A 9,705-nucleotide genomic window follows, 5' to 3' on the forward strand; every position below is an offset into this window, starting at 1 on the left:
ATCTTCCGGCTTTGGAGAAGGCACTACTGTTCTTTTGGTCTCTATTAGACATCCATCCTATTGCATGCTGAGCACTATGTTTGTATTTTTTGAATTTTTTTTGCTTCTTATCATCGAGATTGATCATAGACATAAATTGTTGAACTCGATTTTTTCAGCAAACACTGCATGATATGTGCACCATGCATGTTTTGTTTTATCAGCACTTGAAACTTGTCTCGAACCATCTTTATGAATGATCTACAAAAATATTTGGTAGCGAAAATTCCCTAGACATCCCTAGTCCAAACAGTGATTACATGGCCATGTTGCAAACTAAACACTACATGGCCGCAACTCATGAGATGGCGAAATCCACTTCCAAACCCTAAACGCTACATGGCAGCCGCGAGTACTACTGTGACCGCGACATCCTCTTCTCCACTTATGTATATGTGTATGAAGGTCAAGCTGCTAGATTTCAGCAGCGAGTACCGCTGCGACTGCAGCACCCACGACTACAGCTGCCCTTTGCATCTATGTTCTATCCTCGCTAGGATACCTGGACTTTTATCTGAATTTTCAAGGTATACCCGGCACCAACAGTTGGAAAGTTGGTGATTTCATCAATGTAGAAATTACAAGGGATTCACTGCATCACCATCGCTAGATATATATACCCGACACCAACAGTTTGAGCGGCGGCTGATGTATTTTACACAATGCATACCAAGTGTTTGACAAAATGGATAGGCAACTATAAGTTTTACTCCGTTATATATAGGGGATCGGCTAGGTCCGGTCAAAACTTAGTGGAGTAAAAATACTTCACTAAAGTTTTACTCCACAGGATACTCTGCTATTTCTAGTGTCTATTGCAACTACGAAGATGTTACTCTGTTACCAACACCGCCATTAGTTCCAAAGTCTTCTTACCATGCTCTATGTCAACAAAGGCACTACCCAGGTTACCATCGCTACCACTCTAAGTGTCGCTTTCCTGGTTGTTGCAGTGAAGGTTAGATGCACGAATAGGTCGTTCATATTTCCACTCGAGTTGTCGGTGCCAACAGTTCCATCAGAATAATCATCACCGGTGTTGTCATCAAGCGTTCGGGTTCCGATATGAGATGAATTCGTGCCCCCTACATCGCATTATTTATTTAGACAAACCAGGAGAGGTCATGAAGCAAGAAAAATCGGCTCAATTAGAAGTTGTAGCAAACAATCAGGTAGAAAATCCACATGGCCTTTTGTGAGTAAACCGTCAACACATTCAGTTTGGACAGATTTCGCCAACAACGTTAGTAGTCATTTTCCTGATGTTGCCATTGGTGCAGTGTCATTTCTTTGCAGTTATAACTTACAAGTGCTTTATATTGCAGTTTGTTTGATTTTGTTGATGCCACAATCATGAAAATGGAGTGCTGCAATTAAAATTATAAGCAAAATATTTCAATCTGATTTTACTGCTGGCAACTTGGCATTTCTTTGTTGATGCCACATTTATTATACATGGGATGCTGCTGTTATGTTCAGTTCACTTGGATAAAAAAAATTCAGAAAGCAATGTACTTACATGTGGTTGGGAACTTCCTCCTTGGCGTAGCTCCTCTGGTAGTTCTTTTCCCATCTCCTTAAAAATGGCCTATGAACAAATATGCAACATTATAATAGCTGGTTATTTGAACAATGAATCTGAAATATGTACACAAATTTTCAAGTACCAAGAGAAGTCGTTCATGCATATCCACTTTATTTTGCAGGTTCTCATTACATCGCTTCGGTTCTTCATTTTCTTGAATAGCTCGTCGCTTCACTTCTTCTTTTTCTTGAATGCACAAAAAGTCTGGAGTTGAAGCAAGTTAACAAAAATGAAATGCCCGTGTAACATATGAGTTTTCGTTCGAAACCCTTATACTCGAAAGTAGATGGCCAAGTTTGTACACGAAGTGCATTCAGTTTTTATCGTAATCCTCTTAACTTTTTAGAGTTCATTTGTAGTACTTTTTAAATGATGATACCATGCCAAGTTTCAACCTTTTTAGAGTTCATTTGTAGTGCTTTCTAATTTTAGGGTCATTTACCTAAAAAAAATCATTAAATGCATGAAAAATAGCAACTGAAGTTAGAAACTGTTGAAATTTGAGGATGTGGCTTGGAATTGTGCATACTGAATGCACAAAAAGTCTGGAGTTAAAACAAGTTAACAAAAATGAAATGCCCGTGTAACATATGAGTTTTCGTCCGAAACCCTCATACTCTGAAGTAGATGGTCAAGTTTGTATACGAAGTGTATTCAGCTTTTGTCGTAATCCTCTCAACTTTTTAGCACATGCTATGTGTGTGAAATGATGATACCATGCCAAGTTTAAACCTTTTTAGAGTTCATTTCTAGTGTTTTTTAATTTCAGGGTCATTTCCCTAAAAAAATCATTAAACACATGAAAAATAGCAACTGAAGTTAGAAACTGTTGAAATTTGAGGATGTGGCTTGAAATGGTGCATATTGAATGCTCAAAAAGTCTGGAGTTGAAACAAGTTAAACAAAAGAAATTTCCAACACTAGTTGCATAAGGTGGCTAGCGGGTGTCTGTCTCTCCCACTTTAGTCGGATCTGATTCGATGAAGAGGATCCTTATGAAGGGTAAATAGCATTGGCATATCATCGTTGTGGCTGCCATGTAGGTAAAAAACGTTCTTGCTAGAAACCCTAATCAGCCACGTAAAACTTGCAACAACAATTAGAGGACGTCTAACTTGTTTTTGCAGGGTATGCTATGTGATGTGATATGACCAAAAGAATGTGATGTTGCATATGTGATGTATGAGATTAATCATGTTCTTGTAATAGGATTCACGACTTGCATGTCGATGAGTATGACAACCGACAGGAGCCATAGGAGTTGTCTTAATTTATTGTATGAGATGCAACGCCATGTTAGTTACTTTACTTTATTGATAAATGTTAGCTATAGTAGTAGAAGTAATAGATTGGCATGACGACTTCATGGAGATCATGGTGTCATGCCGGTGACGATGATGATCATGGTGCCCCGAAGTTGGTGATCAAAGGAGCAAGATGATAATGGCCATATCATGTCACTATATGATTGCATGTGATGTTTATCATGTTTTTTACATCTTATTGCTTAGAACGACGGTAGCAAAGATAAGATGATCCCTCATGAAATTTTTGAGAAAGTATTCCCCTAAGTGTGCACCGTTGCGAAGGATCGTTGTCTCGAAGCACCACGTGATGATCGGGTGTGATATATTCTAACGTTCGCATACAACGGGTGTAAGCCAGTTTACACACGCAGAACACTTAGGTTGACTCGACGAGCCTAGCATGTACATACATGGCCTCGAATACAGGAGACCGAAAGGTCGAACATGAGTCGTATGGTTGATACGATCAACATGGAGATGCTCACCATTGATGACTAGTCCGTCTCACGTGATGATCAGACATGGGCTGGTCGACGTGGATCGTGTAACACTTGGATGACTAGAGAGATGTCGATCTAAGTGGGAGTTCATTAGATGAACTTAATTATCATGAACATAGTCAAATAGGTCTTTGCAAATTATGTTGTAACTTACACTATAGCTCTACGGTATTTGATACGTTCCTAGATAAAATATGGTAGAAAGACAGAAGTAGCAATTATGCGGACTCGGTCCATTAACTGAGGATTTTCCTCATTGCTAAACATAAGGCTTATGTCCTTAACGCACCGCTCGGTGTGCTGAACCCCAAGCGTGATCTATGGATGTTCCGAACATCCGACATACACGTTTTTGATAACTACATGATAGTTCAGTGATATTGCTTGAACGACTTAGAATTAAGGCGTTAAAGACGTTTCAAACGTCGCAGGACATACGTGATGATCCAAGAGATGAAATTGGGATCTCATGCTTGTGCCCTTGTTGAGAGGTATGATGTAGTGCCCCAAGTGTAAACCTTCCCTATTTGGAACCTATTGCAAGTGGGTCCACCTTGTCTTCGATATGATGTTGTCATTTTGAGCCATGATTTCATGTGTGTCCCTTATTACTTCCTTTCCTTGCATGCATGCATAACATATCATTTCATGTCATGTCTTGTGATGTTGCTTTGTGGTCTTATGCTTCCTTGAGTTGTGATCTTGTGAGTTCATGTGTGATGCTCATGATATGTGGGATGAGTAGATATGATGTGGTGGTTGTTTACTCCAAAGCCCTTCTCAATTCAAAGACCCTTTTCTCTCTTTATTCCCTAGTTCAAATATTTACTTGCTCCTAAACTGGTTTAAAAATGTCTGTTAATTAGGGGATATTGTGGGTGTTAAGTTGTGCAAGTTTGGTGATTTTAAAAAGTGTTTTAAACAGGTGCAATAAATACAAAACAGTGGCATTAATTCTGTTTTGTGAAATATTGCTTGCTCCTAAAAATCTTGTTCTTGTTTTATTTAAATAGGTCTTATTTTTCTATGTCCAGGAATGTGCTTGTGATATTTTTATCACTTGTATATTTCGATGTGCATTTCTTTCTTCTCTATTTGTTATTTCTGTAAATAGGATATCTAAGGGATTTATTTTCCCTTATCTGCCGCCACCTTTGGGCTCCCTCCCACATGGCTGGCCCATCTAACCCCTCCCTCGCACACAGGAGCCCACTCCCGCGACCTCCTTCCTCCTCTGACGCCGTGTCTCCCCCTGCACCTTTCCGTCAGGCCAACAGAGAGCGCGTGCTGACGCCGTGAGGACGCCAACGTCGAGGCCCCCTTTATATTCGTTGGCGTCCGTGCCTCCCCCTCCTCCTAGGGTTCCTCCTCTCCCCAGTTCACTGCCGCCACCTCTCTTCTTTCCCTTTCTCTCTTCTCCCATCGGCAGGTGAGTCCCTGTAGGTTCAGACCAAGAGAGACAGCAGGTCGTCGCCGTCGATCGTCGTCCCCATCGTCGACCAGCGCCGGCGGCCATGTCCAGGAGCTCGGGGTTCGACCCCACGTTCCATTCCCGTCGTCGGTAGGGTCGGGGAGCGACCACACCGACGAGCTCGACCTCGTCAACGCCTCGGCCCCAGTGAACTTCTTCCTCCGCGTCGACCTGCAGCAAGATCTTCTCCGCGCACCTTCTTCCTCTCCGGCCGGGGCCTCTGCTCCAATCGGGACCCCTCCTTCCTTCCCCAAGGTGAGGAGCAACCTCCCCTTCCTTCTCCCCTCGGCTCCGCCTTAGATTCGCCGTGGTGCTGCGCCGTGCTTCTCTGACAGTAGATCAACAGCAGGTTGCTGTGTGTGCGTGCATCTTACTCGGTCAGGTGTGGTGTGTAGTGATGTAGCAGTAGAAGGGAAGCACTAGTAGAAAACGGGCCTTTGGCCGGGACCCTTTAGTCCCGGCCTGCCTCTGGGCCGGGACTAAAGGCCCGGCCACGTCGCCCCAATTCCCTATGCCTCCCTCGAGGCTATAGTCCCGGCCCGTAAGGAACCTTTAGTCCCGGTTCGTGTCCCAAACCGGGACTAAAGGGCTACGCGGTGGGCAGCCCGCATGTGCGCCACCTTTAGTCCCGGTTTGTGTCTCAAACCGGGACTAAAGTCCTCTGCCTATATATAGCACAGCCCCCCTCTCCCCACTTCGTTGCATTTTTCTTGGATGCAGGATTGTGGGTGGGTGCTTGCTCTCCACTTTTTTTTATGCACTAGAGGTGTTTGTTGAAATGTGTGTTAGAGTCATCCATGGATACGGTACTAATTTTTAGGATCGTGATTGTATTTGATATACTGTCGTATAACGCAGAGATGAGCCATCCATGGATGTACGGTGATTGACGCACAACCGCTTACAGAGAAGGCGTGCATTCTTTTCGAGATGCAGCCGATGCGAACAAGCATGGTGGTGGCTATATGTTTTGTCCATGTGTTGAATGTCGGAATGAGAAGGATTACACTTCCTCAAGAGTCATTCAGAGCCACCTGCTTTGGTCCGGTTTTATGTCGGGCTATAATGTTTGGACCAAGCATGGAGAAAGAGGGGTTATGATGGAAGACGACGATGAAGAAGAAGAGAACGATGATGACAACTACCGATCTATGTTCCCTGAGTATGCTGATACCGCAATGGAAGACAATGAAGAAGAAGATCAGGATGAAGAACGGGAACCAGATGAGCCCGCTGATGATCTTGGCCGGGTCATTTCTGATGCACGGCGAGGTTGCGACACGGAAAAGGAGAGGTTGCAGTTCGAGCAGATGTTACAGGACCACAACAAATTGTTGTACCCAACTTGTGAAGATGGCCAGAAGAAGCTGGGTAGCACACTGGAATTGCTGAAGTGGAAGGCAGAGACCGGTGTGACTGACTCGTCATTCGAAAAGTTGCTGGTACTAATGAAGAAGATGCTTCCAAGAAAGAACGAATTGCCTGCCAGCACGTACGAAGCAAAGAAGCTTGTCTGCCCTCTAGGATTAGACGTGCAGAAGATACATGCATGCCCTAATGACTGCATCCTCTACCGCGGTGAGAAGTACGAGAATATGGATAAATGCCCGGTATGCACTGCATTGCGGTATAAGATCAGAAAAGATGACCCTGGTGATATTGAGGGCGAGCCACCCAGGAAGAGGGTTCCTGCCAAGGTGATGTGGTATGCTCCTATAATACCATGGTTGAAACGTCTGTTCAGAAATAAAGATCATGCGAAGTTGTTGCGATGGCACATGGAAGATCGTATGAAATACGATAAGTTGAGGCACACCGCTGATGGTCGGCGGTGGAGAAAAATCGAGAGAGAGTTCCCGAGATTTGCAGCTGACGCAAGGAACTTATGGTTAGGTCTGAGTACAGATGGCATGTATCCTTTTGGGGAGCAGAGTTGCAGTCACAGCACCTGGCCCGTTACTCTATGTATCTACAACCTTCCTCCTTGGTTGTGCATGAAGCGGAAGTTCATTATGATGCCAGTGCTTATACAAGGTCCAAAGCAACCCGGCAACGATATTGATGTGTACCTAAGGCCATTAGTGGATGAACTTTTACAGCTGTGGGCCGAACCAGGTGTACGTGTGTGGGACGAGCACAAACAAGAGGAATTTGACCTTCGAGCGTTGCTTTTCGTAACCATCAATGATTGGCTTGCTCTTAGTAACATTTCAGGACAGTCAAACAAGGGATACAATGCATGCACGCACTGTTTGGATCAGACAGAAAGTATATATCTCGACAACTGTAGGAAGAATGTGTATCCGTACAATCGTCGTTTTCTTCCGCCCAAGCATCCCTTAAAGAAAAAAGGCAAGCATTTCAATGGCAAGGCAGAACCCCGGGGGAAGCCTGTCATCCGTACTGGTGCTGAAGTATTTGATATGGTCAAAGATTTAAAAGTAATCTTTGGAAAGGGTCCTGGTAGCCGACCTGTTCCTAACGGCCGTGATAAGCGCGTACCCATGTGGAAGAAGAAATCTATATTTTGGGAGCTACCCTACTGGGAAGTCCATGAGGTCCGCTCGGCAATCGACGTGATGCACCTGACGAAGAATCTCTGCATGAATATTCTAGGCTTCCTGGGCTTGTATGGGAAGTCAAAAGATACACCGGAAGCACGGGAGGACCAGGAACGTCATAAAGGAAGAGATGGCATGCATCCAGGGCAGTTTCAAGGGCGTGCCAGCTACGCTCTTACTAAGGAAGAGAAGGAAATCTTCTTTGAAGTCCTGTTCAGTATCAAGGTCCCGACTGGCTTCTCGTCGAATATAAAGGGAATCGTAAATATGAAAGACAAAAAATTCCAAAACCTAAAGTCTCATGACTGCCACGTGCTTATGACGCAATTGCTTCCGGTTGCATTGAGGGGAATTCTACCGGAAAATGTTCGCCTGGCAATTGTGAAGGTATGTGCATTCCTCAATGCAATTTCTCAGAAGGTAATCGATCGAGAAAGTCTATCAGGGTTACAGATTGATGTGGTCCAATGTCTGGTCAGCTTTGAGTTGTTGTTCCCGCCATCCTTCTTCAATATAATGACACACCTCCTAGTTCACCTAGTCGAAAAGATTAGAATTCTCGGTCCTGTGTTTCTACATAATATGTTCCCCTTCGAGAGGTTCATGGGAGTCTTAAAGAAATATGTTCGTAACCGTGCTAGGCCAGAAGGAAGCATCTCCAAGGGCTATGGAACAGAGGAGGTCATTGAGTTTTGTGTGGACTTTCTTCCTGACCTTAAGCCAATTGGTGTTCCTGAATCTCGGTATGAGGGTAGGCTGACAGGAAAAGGCACACTAGGAAGGAAAGCAAAAGTATGTATGGACGGGCATTCTTTCTCTCAAGCACACTACACAGTTCTACACAATTCCATCGTGGTGGCTCCGTATATCGTGAGAGACAAGAATATTCTACGCTCCGAAAACCCGGGGAAGGCTGACTCTTGGATTAAAGGGGAACACGAGAAGACTTTCGGCAGTTGGTTGCAGACACATCTCATGAATGACGACACCGTTGAAGATGAGCTGTACTGTTTGGCCAGGCCACCATCTTCGACTATATGTACTTTCCAAGGGTATGAGATAAATGGGAATACATTTTACACGGTTGCCCAAGATAAAAAGAGCACCAACCAAAATAGTGGTGTCCGCTTTGATGCAACAGACGAGAATGGGCACTGTTTGGAAACATATTACGGGTACATAGAGGAGATATGGGAACTTGACTATGGACCTACTTTTAAGATCCCTTTATTTCGGTGCAAATGGGTGAAGCTGACAGGAGGCGGGGTAGTTGTAGACCAAAAGTACGGCATGACAACAGTGGATCTCAACAATCTTGCGTACATGGACGAACCGTTTGTCCTAGCCAATGATGTCGCTCAGGTTTTCTATGTGAAGGACATGTCTACATTAACGAGAAAAAGAAATCAGCAAAAGAAGATATCGTCCGATGAGCCAAAACGCCACATAGTTCTTTCAGGGAAAAGAAACATCGTGGGAGTAGATGACAAGACAGACATGTCAGAAGATTATAATAAGTTTCATGAAATTCCGCCCTTCAAAGTGAAAACTGACCCAAGCATCCTACTGAATTATGAAGATTCTCCATGGCTACGACCCAGAAGAAAACAGAAATAATAGATAGGAATATTGGTGCAATATTGTAATAATGTATTAAATCTTTTATGTAATGCATGTATGGAATATACTAAATTTCAAACACTTTTCATTTTCATAGTATCCTTGTAAGAGATGAGTTCTCGTTCGAAACCCTGATACTTCGAGAGAGATTGCCCGTTTTGTACACGAAGTGCATCCAGTTTTTGTCGTAGCCCTCTCAACTTTTTAACACATGCTATGTGGGTGAAATGATGATAGCATGCCAACTTTCAACATTTTCAGAGTTCATTTGTAGTGCTTTTCAATTTCAGGGTCAACTAGCTCAAAAAATAAATAAGTAAATGCACGGAATATACCAAATGAAGTCAGAAATTGTTGAAATTTTGTGATGTGCCTTTGAATGGTGCATTTTGAACACACAAAAAGTATGGAGTTCAAATAAGTTCAAAAAAATGAAATCCCTTTGTAAGAGATGAGTTCTCGCTCGAAACGCTGATACTTCGAGAGAGATTGTCTGTTTTGTACACGAAGTGCATCCAGTTTTTGTCGTAGCCCTCTCAACTTTTTAACACATGCTAAGTGGGTGAAATGATGATAGCATGCCAACTTTCAACATTTTCAGAGTTCATTTGTAGTGCTTTTC

Source organism: Hordeum vulgare, chromosome 3H (assembly GCF_904849725.1).
Source record: "Hordeum vulgare subsp. vulgare chromosome 3H, MorexV3_pseudomolecules_assembly, whole genome shotgun sequence".
Classification (NCBI taxonomy): domain Eukaryota; kingdom Viridiplantae; phylum Streptophyta; class Magnoliopsida; order Poales; family Poaceae; genus Hordeum; species Hordeum vulgare.